The sequence below is a fragment of the Sturnira hondurensis genome, unplaced genomic scaffold, assembly GCF_014824575.4.
Source record: "Sturnira hondurensis isolate 20B ecotype Veracruz unplaced genomic scaffold, ASM1482457v3 Scaffold0016433, whole genome shotgun sequence".
In the NCBI taxonomy this organism is placed as follows: Eukaryota; Metazoa; Chordata; class Mammalia; order Chiroptera; family Phyllostomidae; genus Sturnira; species Sturnira hondurensis.
In genome coordinates, this window is record NW_028089064.1 from 2,663,108 (window position 1) to 2,679,023 (window position 15,916).

General features: G+C 35.1%; 1 long non-coding RNA gene across 1 annotated transcript; it reads left to right on the top strand.

The window, feature by feature from the left end:
* The first annotated feature begins 283 nt into the window (after positions 1-283).
* On the top strand, positions 284-15,441 carry LOC119000890 (uncharacterized). The gene is made up of 3 exons (XR_005069434.1): positions 284-377; positions 11,410-11,412; positions 15,431-15,441. It is a non-coding gene; the product is annotated as an uncharacterized LOC119000890 (long non-coding RNA).
* The last annotated feature ends 475 nt before the right edge of the window (positions 15,442-15,916 follow it).

The following is a 15,916-nucleotide window of genomic DNA, read 5'->3' on the forward strand; positions in this document are numbered from 1 at the left end:
CAGATGCTCCAAGACAAACAAATATGGCCCAAATGAAATAAGAGATCAAAGATACAGAAACAATATAACTATGCAATGAATAGATAGCCTTCTTATCAGAGGCACAGTTCAAAATACTGGTAATCAGGATACTCACAGAAATGGTTGAGTATGGTCAAAAAATAGAGGAAAAAGTGAAGGCTGTGAAAAGCGAAACAAAGAAACACATACAGAGAACCAACAGGAAGGAAACTGGAACTCAAATCAATAGTTTGGAGAAGAGGAAGAAATAAATATTCAACCAGAACAAAATGAAGAAACAAAAATTCAGAAAAATGAGGAGAGGCTTAGGAACCTCTGGGACAACTTTAAAGGTTCCATCATCTGAATTATAGGATGTTCTTCTCTTCTGCCAGAGAAGAACAGAAAGAACAAGAAATTGAAACCTTATATGAAAACATAATGAAGGAGAACTTCCCTAATCTAGCAAAGGAAATAGACTTCCAGGAAGCCCAGGAAGCTCAGAGAGAGAGTCCCAAGGAATCTGGACCCAAGGAAGCACACACCAAGGCACATCATGATTCCATTACCCAAGATGAAAGATAAGGAGTGAATATTAAAAGCACCAAGAGAAAAGGAAACAGTCACCTACAAAGGAGTTCCCATCAGACTGTCAGCTGATTTCTCTAAAGAAACTTTATGGGCAAGAAGGGGCTGAAAAGAAGTATTCAAAGTCAGAAGTCAAGGACCTACACCCAAGATTACTTTGTCCAGCAAAGCTATCATTTAGACTGGAAGGGCAGATAAAGTGTTCCCCAGATAAGGTCAAGTTAAAGGAGTTCATCATCACCAAGTCTTTATTATAAAAATGCTAGATATTAAAATTGTTATCTAAGAAGAAGATTACAAATATGAATAATAAAATGACAACAAATTTAAAACTTTCAACAATCAAGCCTAAAAATCAAATACAAAAATGAACAAAACAAACTTATAGAACAGGAACAGATTCACAGAAAAAGAGATCACATGAGGGGCTATCAGTGGGGAGGAGAAGGGGGAAAATGGGGGAAAAGGTACAGGGAATAAGGAGCATAATTGGTAGGTACAAAATAGACTGGGGCAGGTTAAGAATAGTATGGGAAATGGAGTATCCAAAGAACTTATATATATGACCCATGAATGTGAATTAAGATAGGGGAATGCTGGTGGGAGAAGTGGTACATGGCAGAGGGGAATAAAGGGGAAAAATATCAGACAACTGTAATAGCATGATCAATACAATATATATATTTTTAATATTTTATTTATTTATTTTTAGGGAGAGGAGAAAGGAAGGAGAAAGTGGGAGAGAAATATCAATGTATGGTTGCCTCCCGTGTGTCCCCTGCTGGGAACTGGCCTGCAACCCAAGCGAGCGCCCTGACTGGGAATCAAACCTTGATCCTGTAGTTCACAGGCCCACACTCAATCCACTGAGCTACACCAGCCAGGGCTAATAAAATATACTTTTAAAAAAATATTCTCAGGCCTGCCACCCTATTGAACAGGAAACTTCTTTTAAAAATTGTCCAGGAAATGGTTTTAACAAAAGAACCTTACCCGATGTCATAAAAGGCTAATGATAATGCAGCACTGACTACTTTAATTAAGATGTAATATTTCCTGGAAAAAGCATATATATTCCCTAACATATCAGCTGGGAATTTTATTCACAATAAGTAGCAGAAAAATAAAAAGGGAAAGAAAAAAATTAACAAAAAAGCAGAATTTAACTTTTGAGTAAAACTTTTCTCAGAAAAATGGGTTGCAAGCTGTCCTTCATAGTGCTTATGAAGTACACAATAAGTTAAATCAATTAATTTTATGTTTTTATGTTTGAAAATTAAGTTTAAACAGTCATAGGGAAAGAAAGAGTTCATTCATCCAAAAATTCTTAGTGCTTTTCAAATGCTGTCATATAACATCCTTGGATCATTTATACCTATTAACATTGTAGCTATCATTTTCCTTATTTTCTCTCTCTTCATGGCACGTTTATCAGCACAGAAAAGGTAATATTCATAACTTTATACCTATGGCCATGTTGGGTAAATAATAGGCATCAATGAAAATCTTTTTTAAGTGAATGAGTGATGAATATAATCTTAACCACACAAAACAGCTAATGTATAAAAAGTTATTTCTTAGTGCAGTGGGATAGCCTCTTGGATATTTTTATTTCCAAATAAGTGTATTTTTTATTTATTTTCAGTAACTGTCTTAGAGGTGCTTTTCATGAAGAGATCTAACACATGAAAAATGTCACATGCAGATAAAACTGAAGTTGATATTTTGAGCAAATGTAGACAAAGAGATTAAATGAAAACAAAGAAAAATAGAAGAATATGTTTTCATAAAAAGTTAATGAATCACTTGAATTCTATGTGGACAATTAGGATAGTTATACGTTATCGGTAGTCATGTTTATTTGAGATAATATTATTGATCAACTCTGAGGATATTGCATATCCAGGTCATGTCCAGAGACAAGAACTAACCCACGGATCATCTAGGCAGAAAAGAAAAGAGCCAGGCAAAGGGATATTTGGGTAACACCTTGGATGTGTGTCTCACATCAACATAGAACCTTTGTTCTTGTGACCTAGCAAACATATTTTTGGCTAGATAGGTAAGTCTAAGGTCCACTACCATATCATCTTTCTGATGATATCTCTTCCTTTAATATAGAAAAGGCCTCTATTCCTTCTTACCAGAGAGCCCCATGCAAGGACAAAACTTATTCCATTTTATATTCTAAAGCAGTGGTTCTCAACTGGGGGTGATTTTCTTCCCTAAATGGGTATTTAGCAATGTTTGGAGATATTTTTAACTATCACCACTGGGGTGATGCCAGCAGAGGCCAAAAATGCTGCTAAATATTTTACAGTTCAGAGGACAGACCTCCACCCCCAACAGCAAAGCATCTGGTTAGAAACAAAACAGCACCAAGACTGACAAAACCCTGTACCTTTTCCCCCCATTTACCTTTGTTCAAAGGTAAATGTCTGAATATAGCTAATACTGTAAATTGCATAGTATTTAAAATAGCTATTATTATTAACATAAACCTGCTAAAGGATAACAAATCATACTTTGTTATCTGCATATAGAATATAGCTACTGACCTTATCTTACTGGTTTGAATCAAACACTTAACTCAATGGCTCAGTGAAGACATGGCTTTAAAAATGGTATTACAATTTCTACAGCTGCATACTTGTTAAATTGTCATCCTACCAATGTCTTCTTTTGAAAATAAAGCAGAAATCTGTTTTTGGCATTTGGTTCCCCTCCAACAAAATAATCGTGATTAAACTAGCATTGTTTTTTTTTCTCTTCAAAATAAGACAATGTTTCTGTGCAGTTGAGAATGAATCACCTTAGGGATTAGTCATCAAAAATACACATTATAAGCTCTTTGAAATGTAAAAGTACTGCTAAATATATAGCAGCTCCTAGTCCCACCCACTCTGTTGCTAGTAAAGATAGAAGGATGTTTAATAAGCATGAAGCATTAAACACCACCTGCTTTTAAAGTACGGGGATCTTGACATTTGCCTTTCTCTTTGTATTTAAAGTCTGATATTCACATTGATTTATGCTGGAATTTGAAAACAGATTGACTTTTAATACAGTGTATCAATTTCAAAATGTAAAGATTAGAACATTACCTATATATTTTTATATACCTAGTGATGCCCGCAGAATTAAATACCAAAATATTAAAACTAGTTATCATAGAATGACAGGTTTATAGCTAATTTTAATAAAATTTTCAATAATTAATAAAGATTTTATTATCATAAATTAGTAGGATTCATCCTTTTAAAAGCTTAATGTTCCCAGGAAACTCAGATCATTATAATGATTTTTAAAATGAAAATTGATTACAATCTATACTTTTAATCTGCTTCCTTCACTTGAAAAGTACCATGATCAATCTCTCTCTCTCTGACCCCCATGCTGTCCCTCTCTCTCCGTGGCATGCAGCCTCACATCCCCACCGCATACCACGTGCACACAAGCACACGTTTTAAATGCTACATGACTGCATTCCATTAATGGATATAAGAAGTTATTGAACTAGTCCTCTATCATCAGGCATGTTGTTGTTTCCAAAATTTTTGCTCAGATATAAAGCTTCAAAGAATATTAGGATGTTCTTTGGAGTTTCATATATGTGCATACACATATGCATATATTTATATGTATGCTTATACACATACATGCTTATACGTATACAATTTTCTTGATAATCTCCTTAGTATAAATTCTTAAACACACAACTGAATCAAAGGAGACCTTTATTTTTGTATTCTCTGTTATACAGTGTCAAATAGCCCTCTTGGAACATTTCCTTTTTCTGAAATTTATATTTAGGTATGTATGTACATATCAATGAGCATTTATTTACTGCATTTATTGGGAAGCCGTTTGTTAATAAAGTAATATATGTTTCAGGTGTATAATTCTACAATACATCATCTGGGTGTTGTATTGTGTACTTACCACCCTAAATCAAGTCTTCTTCCAACACCAGTTATCCTCCCCACACCCTCCCCCAAATGCCCTTCCCTGTAGCAATCACCAGCAGTTGTTCTTTTTAAGCTTTGCTTAATTCCTTTACCCTCTTACTCATCCCCTAATCTGCTCCCTCTGACATCTATCAGTCTGTTCTCTGCATCTATGAGTCTGTCACCACTTTGTTAGTTTATTTTGTTCATTAGATTCCACATGTAAGTGAAATCATATGGTATTTGTCCTTTTCTGATTGGTTTACCTCACTTGGCATAATATTCTCCAGGTTCTTGTGTTCAACCTATGACAGAGCATGCATTGTCTTATCATCACCAAGATACATATGATCTCCATATTTCCACTAATGGATAGGTAGAAGATATGTAGATGGATAGATGATAGATAGACAGAATCTCTGATTCTATGTAGAATATTTTTATTCAAATGAAGAATAAAATATGTGTATATGTCCCATGACACTATGTAAGTTCAATGAGGGTAATGATTATGACTTTCAAGGAACATAGTCTTTACTATTATAACATCCTCCAGGTTCCTCTAGTTGTCTCAATAATCCATTCTTTTATCCCATTTACCTGTTTTCCTTTAATATCTTAACTGATAGTATTATAGAACATTACTCACAGACTCCAATGAACAGATGAACTATATAGTAAAATAAACTTTCTAAGGACACAGCTATATTCCCTAATGAAAATGATTAAAATAATAAAAACAAAAGGACGTTGTACTCTAATATTTTAAAAAATGTCTTTCACTTGGGAGGAGGTAAAATACAACTGGCATTTATCTTAATAGATAACCAATGAAAAGGAAAATAAATTTTATTTTTAAAAAAGACCAAAGGAAACAAATAAAGTACACATTTTTAAGCAAAATTTAGTTGGCATACAGTATTACACTAGTTTCAGGTATACAAAATAATGATTAAACATTTATGTGTATATCTGACAAAGCAATCACTGTCATAAATCTAGTAACTGTAACTATACAAAGTTGTTACATTATTTACTACATTTCCTATGCTGTGCATTACATCTCTCTGACTTATTTTATTTTTAAATACATTTTATTGATTATACTATTACAGTTGTCCCATTTTCCCCTTTGTTCCCCTCCTCTCCACACCCCTCCTCCCACCTGCATTTCCCACCCCCCTTAGTTCATGTCCATGGGTTATACATATAAGCACTTTGTCTTCTCAATTCCCGTACTATTCTTAACCTTCCCCTGTCTATTTGTACCTACCATTTATGCTCCTTATTCTCTGTACCTTTTCCCCCATTTTCCCCCTTCTCCTCCCCACTGATAACCCCTCATGTGATCTCCTTTTCTGTGAATCTGTTCCTGTTCTATAAGTTTGTTTTGTTCATTTTTGTATTTGTTTTCTTAGGTTTGGTTGTTGAAAGTTTTAAATTTGTTGTCATTTTATTATTCATATTTGTAATCTTCTTCTTAGATAACAATTTTAATATCTAGCATTTTTATAATAAAGACTTGGTGATGATGAACTCCTTTAACTTGACCTTATCTGGGGAACACTTTATCTGCCCTTCCAGTCTAAATGATAGCTTTGCTGGACAAAGTAATCTTGGGTGTAGGTCCTTGACTTCTGACTTTGAATACTTCTTTTCAGCCCCTTCTTGCCCATAAAGTTTCTTTAGAGAAATCAGCTGACAGTCTGATGGGAACTCCTTTGTAGGTGACTGTTTCCTTTTCTCTTGGTGCTTTTAATATTCACTCCTTATCTTTCATCTTGGGTAATGGAATCATGATGTGCCTTGGTGTGTGCTTCCTTGGGTCCAGATTCCTTGGGACTCTCTCTCTGAGCTTCCTGAGCTTCCTGGAAGTCTATTTCCTTTGCTAGATTAGGGAAGTTCTCCTTCATTATGTTCTCACATAAGTTTGCAATTTCATGCTCTTCCTCTTCTCCTTCTGGCACCCTTATGATTCAAATGTTGCAATGTTTGAAGTTGTCCCAGAGGTTCCTAAGCCTCTCCTTGTTTCTTTGAATTCTTGTTTCTTTATTCTGTTCTGGTTGAATATTTATTTCTTCCTCTTCTCCAAACTATTGATTTGAGTTCCAGTTTCCTTCCTGTTGGTTCTCTGTATGTGTTTCTTTGTTTCACTTTTCATGGCCTTCACTTTTTCCTCTATTATTTGACTATACCCAAATGTGAACATTCTAATTACCATTGTTTTGAACTGTGCATCTTTATTGCTTAGTTATATGTTTCTGAATCTTTGATCTCTTCTTTTTATTTGGGTCATATTTTTATCTCAGTGCATCTGTTACATAGTAAGGGGTGGGACCTTAGGTTTTCACTGGAGGGAAGCAACCCATGTCACTGCTTTGTGCAGCTGTGTGGGAGAGGTGGCCAAGTGGAAACAATGCTGCTTGCTTGGCCCTGGGCTGACTTTCATTCACTTCCTCTGCCTCCCACAAGCAAATTGGGCCCTTTTGGTGCTGATTCCCCTGTGGGTGGGCTTGTGTACATTCTAGGACCCTGTGGGTCTCTCCAGTGAACTCTCCTGTAAGGTTGGGAGTTTCTCCTGCCAGGGCAACCCCACAGGTTTCTCCAGAGGTTTTAAGGTTTTATTTCCCTGTGCTGAAATCTTGGGTTGAGTGATCTATCTTGCTCCCCAGTTTTTCCTCACAGTTTATATGTACACAAATGTAGGAATGCTTGCTCCACCAGCTGCCACCTCACTGGGTCTGCAAGTTGCCCCCTTGCTGTGTGTCTTTTCTGATTGGTACCTGTGTCTGCCCCTCTTATAAGTCTGGATAAATGTTTAACCCCCTGGTTGACAGACTTTTATACAGTTCAATTTTCTGGCCATTCTGGATTTGTTGTTTTTGTTGCTGTTGTCCTTTTGGTTGTGCTAGGAGGCACAACATTGCCCTTACCTGTGCCACCATCTTGGCCAGAAGTCTGACTTATTTACTTTTAACTTGTAGTTTGTATCTTTGAGTCCCCTTTATATTTTTAACCCACCCCCTACCACCTACTCTTTAGCAATCAGTAATTTATTCTCTGTATCTATGAATCCATATTGTTTCCTTGTTTGTTTTGTTTTAGACTCTACATATAACTAAAATTTTATAGTATTTGTCTTTATTTGTCTGACTTATTTCACTTAGGATAGGGCTTAGGTACAGATCCATCCAAGTTGTCACAAATGACAATATTTCATTCTTTTTTATGACTGAGTAATAGTCCATTGTATATGTGTACACATATATATGCATATATAAAGAATATGTGGTATTTACACATATACATGCATATTTGTTGACATGTAACTATTTAGTGATGCATTTATTCATTTATTAGTGGGCACTAAGGTTGCTTCTATATCTTAGTATTATAAACAATGTTATGATAAATATAATGGCATATATATCTTTTTAAATTAGTTTTTTTTAATTTTCTCCAGATAAATACCCCAAAGTTGAATTTCTGTGTTGTTAGTTCTGTTTTTAATTTTTTGAGGAACCTCCATATTTTTGTAGTGACTGCTCCAGTTTGCAATTTCACCAACAGTGCATGATGTTGCCCTTCTCTCCACATCCTTGCCAACACTTGTTTGTTAACTTTTTTACAATATCACTTTGTATTGATTTCAGGTGTATGGCATATTTAACTTTTTGGTAATGACCATTCTGACTGGTATAAGGTGATATCTCATTGTGGTTTTTATTTGCATTTCCCTGATGATTAGTGATGTTGAACATCTTTTTATGTGTCTGTTGACCTATGTGTACGCCTTTGGGAAAATGTCTATTAGGTTCTCTGCCCATTTTCTAATGTATTGTTTGTTTTCTGATGTTGAATTGTGTGAGTTCTTTATATCTTTTGAATATCAATGCCGTATTAGACACAGGATTTGGAAATATTTTCTCCCATCTGGTAGATGCCTTTCATTTTGTTGATGTTTTCCTTTGTTGTTTTTCTATGCAGAAGCTTTTCATATTGATGTAGTCCCAGCTGTTTATTTTTGTTACTGTTGATTTTGCTTTTTATATCAGACCCCAAAATTTTACCACCATGGCTAATGCCAGACAGCTTTCCACCAGTGTTTTCTTTTAGAAGTTCATGATTTGAAGTCTTACATTCAAGTCTTTAATATATGTGTGCCTGGGAGCTGTGTGGTATAAGAGTATGGCCTAGTTTTATTCCTTTGCATGTGGCTGTCCAGTTTTCTATACACCAATTATTGAAGAGTGTATATGCTTTTCCAAGGTATATTTTTGCCTCCTTTGTTATGAATCAATTGGTCGTATAAGGGTATGCTTATTTCTGGGCTCTGATTGGTTCCTTTTTATATTTGCTAACTCTGTTGAAGTTCTCACTGTGTTCCTCTATTTTCCTCCCATATTTGACGAGCATATTTATGACTGATGGTTTGAACTCTTTACTAGGAATATTATTTACCTTTATTTCATTAGGGTTTTTTTCTGGGGTTGTTCTTTCATTTTGAACATAGTCCTTTATCTTATCATTTTATTTGTCATTATGTATTTGTTTCCAAGTTAAACAGAAATAGCTACCTTTCCTGGTCCTGAAGGAGTGGCCTTGTATAGGGTGTGTAGGATGTGTAGAAGTAAACGCTGTATAGGCTGCATGTGCTAGGTGACTATCAAAGCCTGTCTGGGGCTAAAATAAATGTATACAGTGCTGGGGGTGGCAGAGCGGGATGACTTGCTGGATCTGGGGCTGGCATAAACTAAGGTGGCCTGGAGCACAGTGTGGCAGCCTTGCAAGCTAACTAAAGCACTTGTATGAGCTCCTTTGCTTCTATCTAGCTGCAGAGAGACTGTAAACAATGGCTCTCCAAACCCAATATGTTAGGGTTAGTAAATGCGTTTCCTTCATATATAGCCTAAGTGTCTTTAAAGAGCTGTTTTAAATCTGTGCATGGGCCTCTCTGTGATATCGTTTCTTACTATTGGTTGCTGTGCAGGTTGGGTTTCCTGCGTTACTGCCTCTGTATCTTCTACCTTTTTTCATGTGATCCCTTTCTCATTTGTCCTGATGATGCTGTTCAATTGGGCCTCAGTTCTTCAGGGAAAAAAAAGGTTCTGTAAGTAGGTGCACATTAAGTCTCTCTGTGGGAGGGGGTGAGTTCAGTGTCTTCCTGTGCAGCCTACTTGAATCCATCTTCCAAATATACATTTCTAAAAGTTAGTTCAAATCTAGTCCTACATTAAAAGAAGGCATAATATTTTTTCCAATTGTTGTTCTATTACAGTTGTTCCAATTTTTTCCCCATCACTCTGCCTTGCCAAGCTGACCGTCCTGTTTACAGTCAATCCCCATCCTGTTGTCTCTGTCTGCAGTCCTTTATGTGTGCTCTTTGATTGGTCTCTTCCTTTTATCTCTCCCACTATATACCTCCACCCTCCCCTCTGGTCACTGTCAGTGTGTTCCTTGTTTCCATGCCTATGGATCTATTTTGCTTGTTTTTTGGTGTTGTTGATTAGGTTCCTCTTATAGGTGTGACCATATGGTATTTGTCTTTCACCACTGGACTTATTTCATTTAGCATAATACTCTCCAGTTCTAGCTATACTGTTGTGACAGACAAGAGTTCTTTCTTTCTTCTGCATGGAATTCCACTGTATAAATGTACTACAGGTTTTTTTTATCTACACATTTACTGATGTGTACTTTGGCTGTATCTAGCACTTGGCTATTATAAATAATGCTATTATGAACACAGGGGTGCATAGTTTATTTTGAATTGGTGATTAAGGATTCATAGGGTATATGCCAGCTGTGGAATGGCTGGGTCAAAAGGCAGTTCTATTTTTAGTTTTTTGAGGAAATTTCATACATTTTTCCACAGCGGCTGCCCAGTCTATATTTCCATCAACAGTGCACTGGGGGTCCCTTTTCTCCCAATCCTCACCAGCATTTGTTGTCTGTTGATTTTTTTTTAAATGATGACCATTCTGACTGGTGTAAGGTAGTATCACCATATGGCTTTAATTGACAATTCTCTGATGGCTAGTTATGTTGAGCATCCTTTGATATAATTACAGACCCTCTGAAAGTCCTCTTTGCAGAAGTATCTGTTCAGGTCCTTTGTCTATTTTCTAATTTGATTGTCTTCCTTGTGTTTATTCACATGAGTTCTTTATATATTTTGGAGATCAAATCCTTGTCCAAAGTATCATTGGCAAATATGCTTTCCCATACAGTTAGTTCTTTATATATTTTGGAGATCAAATCCTTGTCCAAAGTATCATTGGCAAATATGCTTTCCCATACAGTTGGTTCCCTTTCCCTTCTGATGCTGTTTTCTTTAGCTGTTCAGAAGCTTTTTAATTTGATGCAGTCCCTTTGTTTATATTTTCCTTTATGTTTCTTGCCCTAGAAGATATATTGGTGAAAATATTTCTGCTTGGGATAACTGAAATTTTACTGCCTATGTTTTCTTTTTCTTTTTGGTGTCACTACTTATATTTAAGTATTTTATCCATGTTTAGTTTATTCTGGTGTACTGTGTAAGTTGGTAGTCTAGTTTCATTTTTTTGCATATACCTGTTCAGATCTCCCAACACCATTTATTAAAGAGGATATTTTTACGCTCCTGCCTCCTTTGCAAATAGTAATTGACAATAAAGATATGTGTTTATTTCTGGGTTCTCTATTCTCTTCTATTTATCTATGAGTCTGTTCTTATGCCAGTACCAAACTGTTTTGATTACAGTGGCCTTATAATGAGTTTGATATCAGGTATTGTGATTCATCCTATTTTGTTCTTTCTTTAATTGATGAAGTTTTGGGGGGTCATTTTTAGTTCCATAGACATTTTTGAAATGTTTGTTCTATATCTGCAAAGTATGTCATTGGTATCTTAATAACGATTGCATTGAATCTATAAATTGCTTTGGGTAGTACAGGCATTTTGGTAATGATAATTCTTCCAATCCATAAACACGGTATATGCTTCCATTTACTTGTGTCTTCCTTGATTTCTTTCTTCAGTATTGTGTAGTTTTCTGAGTACAGGTCTTTTACCCTCTTGGTTAATTTTATTTCTAGGTACATTTTTTTCTTATTATAGTAAATGGGATTTTTCTCTAGTTCCTGTTTCTGATATTTCATTGTTTATATACAAACATGCCTTGAATTTCTGCATATTGACTTTGTATCCTGCTATTTTGTCAAATTCACTTATAAGGTTGAGTAGCTTTGGTGGCATCTATAGGGTTTTCAATAACACTTATCTGTCATCTGCAAACAATGACAATTTTACTTCCTCCTTTCTAATTTGGATAGATTTCATTTGTTGTTCTCATCTGATTGCTGTGGCTAAACTTCTAATACTATATTGAATAAAAGTTTTGAAATCAGACACTCTTCCTTCAGATCTTAGGGGAAAAACTTTTAGTTTTTGCCCATTATGATATTGGCTGTAGTTTCTCATATATGGCCTTTATTATGTTGGAGTATGCCCCCTCCATTCCCATTTTGCTGAGGTCTATTTTTATCATAAATGGGTGCTAGATTTTAGCAAATGCTTTTATAGCATCTATTGATATAATCATGTGGTTTTTGTTTTTCATTTCGTTTATGCGATATATTATGTTTATTAATTTGCAAATATCGCACCACCCTTGCATCCTGGAATGAATCCCACTTGATCATGGTGTATGATCTTTTTAGTGTGCTGCTGGATCTGGTTCATCAATATTTTGTTGAGGATTTTAACATCTCTGGTCATCTCTGGTCATCTCTGGTCATCTCTGGTCATCAACAGCACTTGCCTGTAATTTTCTCTTTGTTTTTGTCTTTACCTGGTTTTGGAATTAGATGAATTGGCCTCACAAAGAATTTTGAAGTTTTCCTCCTTCTTGAATTTTTTGGAATAGTTTGAGAATGTAGAGTTAGCTCTTCTCTAGATGTTTGGTAAAGTTTGCCTGTGAAGCCGTCCAGTCCAGGGTTTTTGTGTGCCAGGATTTTTTTTTATTACTAATTAAATTTCACTAGTTGTGTTAAGTCTATTCAGGCTTTTTGTTTCTTCTTGACTGAGTTTTGGAAGATTATGTTTTTAGGGATTTGTCCATTTTGTCCAGGTTATTGAATTTCTTGGCATATGATTGTTCCTAGTAATTTCTTACAATCCTTTGTATTTCTGTGGTATTGGTTGTAAGTTTTCCTCTTTCATTTCTCATTTTATTTATTTGGATCCTCTCTTTTTTTCTTGATGAATCTGGTTAAAGTTTGTCAATATTGTTTATATTTTCAAAGAACCAGCTCCTAGATTTATTGATCCTTTGAATTGTCCTTTTAGTCTCTATATCATTTAATTCTGCCCTGATCTTGATTATTTCCTTCCTTCCTAGTGTTCACTTTGGGCTTTTTTGCTGTTCCTCTAGTTCTTGCAGATGTAAGGTTAGGTTGTTTACTTGAAATTTTTCTATCTCTTTGAAGAGGCCTATATTGCTATGAACTTCTTTCTTAGAACTGCCTTCATTGTGTCTCATACATTTTTGGCTGCTGTGTGTTCCTTTTCATTTGTTTCCAGAAAATTTTTATTATTTCTTTCTTGATCTCATTGTTAACCCGTTTATTATTGAATAGCATGCTATGCCCCAGTCTCCATGAATTTAAATATTTTTGAATTTTTCCTTGAGGTTGGTTTCTGTTTTCCAGCCATTGTTATCTGAGAAGATGCTTGATATGATTTCAATTTTCTTGAATTTGTTGAGGCTTGTTTTGTCTCAAACTGTGTGGTATATCTTTGAAAATTGTTTCATACATATTTGAAAATATGTACTTTTTTGCTTATTTGGGGCAAAGGTTCTGTATATGTCTGTTAAGGCCATTCATGGTGTTAGTCAATGATACAATATCTTTGTTGATTTTTCCCTTGGAAGGTCTATCCATTGTTGACAGTGTGATGTTAAAATCTTTACTATGAGTGTATTGCTGCTGATATCTTTCTTAAACTCCTCCAAGATTTCCTTTATATATTCTGGTGCTCCTATTTTGGGTGCATAAATGTTTACAATGGTTATATTTTCTTCATGAATTACTGCCCTAAATATTATGAAATGTTCTTTTTCTCTTTTTATGGCCTTTTTAAAAATCTATTTTGTCTGATATAAGTATTGTTACCTAGCTTTTCTTTCATGTCTGTCTGCTTGGAATATTTTTGTCTATCTTTTCGCTTTCAGTTTGTATAGATCTTTTGTTCTGAGGTGATTTTCTTATAGACTGCATATATGCTGGTCATGTTTTCTTATCTACTCAGCTACCCTGTGTCTTTTGATTGGAGCATTTAATCCATTTACATTTAAGGTTATTATTGATAGGTACTTATTAATTGACATTTTTCTCCTTTGTACCTGTGCTCCTCTCTCTCCTACTCTCTCTTTTTCTTCATATTTTAGCATCTGCAATGCTTGTTTAAAGGAGATGTATTCTTTTAGCCTTTTGTCTGGAAAACTCCTTATTTCACCTTCCATTTTAAATGAGAACCTTGCTGGATAGAGGAACCTTGGTGTCAGGCCTTTGATTTTCTTTACTTTGAATATTTCTAGTCATTCCTTTCTGGCTTAGTGTTTCTCAATAGTATTTCTATCGAGAAATAAGCTGATTGCCCAGTGGTTTTCCTTGTATATTACTAGCTGTTTCTCCCTTGTTGTATTTAAGATTTCTCTTTGTCTTAGAATTTTACCATTTGAATTATGATTTGTCTTGGGATGGGCCTTTTTGGGTTCAATTGATTTGGACCCTCTGTGCTTCCTGTGACTTTTTCTTTCATCAAGTTAGGAAAGTTTGCTGTCAAACAGATCTTTCAAACAGATTTTATCTCCCTTGGTCCTCTTTTTCTCTTCTCCTTCTGGTATCCCTATTATTTAGATATTATTATCTTTCATGTTGTTCTGCAAATCCCTTAAACTCTCTGAATTCTTTTTGAGTCTTTTCATTTTGCTCTTCTATCTGGGAATTTCTTTCTACCTTGTCCTCCAGTTTACTAATTTTATCCTCTGTTTCATCCAACCTGCTTTTCATTCCTTCTACTGTGTTCTTCATTTCAGATATTGTATTTTTCATTTCTTCCTGGCTTTTATGGATAGCTTTTATGTTCTTTTTCACGCTGGCATAGATCATAGTAAGTTTCTTATAGATTCTCTGCACTTATTTTAGTTCTCCTGAGCTCTTTGAGCATTCTTATAACCATTATTATAAAGCCAGTTTTTGATAATTTGCTTACCCCAATTTTATTTAGCAGTCTTTCTAGAGATTCCTCCTTTCCTTTCAATCAGGAGTTGTTCCTTTGCCTCCCCATTTTACACAATTTTTGTTTTTTTTTCCTGCATATTAGATTAATCTGCTTTGACTCTTTGTCTTCATGGTGTGACTTTCGGTGATTGGAGACCTGTGGGACTCAGTGGTACAGTTTCCTTGATTTCCTGAGCTTGATGTTCTTAGGATACCCTTTATGCCATTTATGTGGGCTTTCTGGGTGTAATTGGGGTTTGGTTGTTGTTGTTCCACTCTTTGGTGGGTCTTTCTCTCTGTTTGGCTGTCTGAAAGTCTCATCACCCACTACACAGTCGGGTATACAGTTGTACAGGTGCTGCCAGAACAAAACCAAACAGCCCTGGAAACAAACCCACACCCGCCAAAATAACTCCAAAAAATAACCACACTGTCAACAGCAAATGAGTCAATATTAATTAAGGTGTAAAGATATTAAGGCTATTATAAGAAAGAAAAAACAAATATGAGATAATTCACTGAAAGAAAAGTGATTTTGTGAGTGTAGAGAGAGGAGCAATAATAAGAGTAAGGAATAGAGATAGGGTGAAGAAAGAAAGAAAATAAAAGTGACATCATAAATAAAAAAGAGAAGGGGAAGGTGCAATGGAGTGAGAAAAATGTGTAGTATTAGGTTTAAACAGAAATTTACATATATTTAAAATTTGACATATATATGTCAGATTTTACATATATAGATACAGATAGAGATATATAGATAGAGATAGAGAGAGGGGGAGGGAGAGAGAAACTAGGCACCAAATTGGAGAAAAAGAACCAATTGGAGAAAATATCCACCATGGCAGTGGATATTTTCAACAAAAAATATCAACAAAAAATGAACTAAGATTAATATTCTTGGGATGGAAATAAGACAGAAAATAGAAATAAGGAAAAAGAGATGTCTAGAGGAAAGAGCAATAATTTTTAGAGGATAGAGGTAAATGGAATACTGAGCGAGGAATGAAAGTCAGGCTTGAGACAGGTAAAAATAAAGTTTAAAATAAAAAAGGGCAAGAGGGAGGCATAATGGAGTAGGTGAGGGGAAAAGTAAAATTTCAGATTTAAAATACAAA